General features: G+C 48.6%; 1 protein-coding gene across 1 annotated transcript in view; it reads left to right on the top strand.

Annotated features, from left to right (window-relative positions):
- FBXO45 (F-box protein 45) overlaps positions 1 to 611 on the top strand; it is a 29,106-nt gene that overhangs the window by 8,816 nt on the left and 19,679 nt on the right. The window lies entirely within an intron of this gene.

The raw sequence follows: 611 nt of genomic DNA, 5'->3' as shown, positions 1-611 counted from the left end.
TAGAGACGGGGTTTCACCGTGTTAGCCAGGATGGTCTCGATCTCCTGACCTCGTGATCCGCCCGCCTCGGCCTCCCAAAGTGCTGGGGTTACAGGTGTGAGCCACCATGCCTGGCCTGTTTTCCCATTTCGTATGAAGTTTCCAGTATCTGTTTCTAAAAAACAAAGACAATGTAATCACAGTATGCTTATCACATCTAAATATAAATTTACATTAATTCCTTAATATCAAAAATTCAGTGTTCAAATTGCCAGTTGTCTCATAAATGTTAAATGTTGCATTTTAGGCTGGGCACGGTGGCTCAAGCCTGTAATCCCAGCACTTTGGGAGGCCGAGACCGGCGGATCACGAGGTCAGGAGATTGAGACCATCCTGGCGAACACGGTGAAACCCCGTCTCTGCTAAAAAATACAAAAACCTAGCCGGGCGTGGTGGCGGCGCCTGTAGTCCCAGCTACTTGGGAGACTGAGGCAGGAGAATGGCCTAAACCTGGGAGACGGAGCTTGCAGTGAGCTGAGATCCGGCCACTGCACTCCAGCCTGGGCGACAGAGCGAGACTCCGTCTCAAAAAAAAAAAAAAAAAAAAAAAAAGGGTGTAAGGATACTCCTCT

Source organism: Mandrillus leucophaeus, unplaced genomic scaffold (genome assembly GCF_000951045.1).
Source record: "Mandrillus leucophaeus isolate KB7577 unplaced genomic scaffold, Mleu.le_1.0 Scaffold199, whole genome shotgun sequence".
Classification (NCBI taxonomy): domain Eukaryota; kingdom Metazoa; phylum Chordata; class Mammalia; order Primates; family Cercopithecidae; genus Mandrillus; species Mandrillus leucophaeus.
This window is presented reverse-complemented; position numbering and strand designations above follow the sequence as displayed.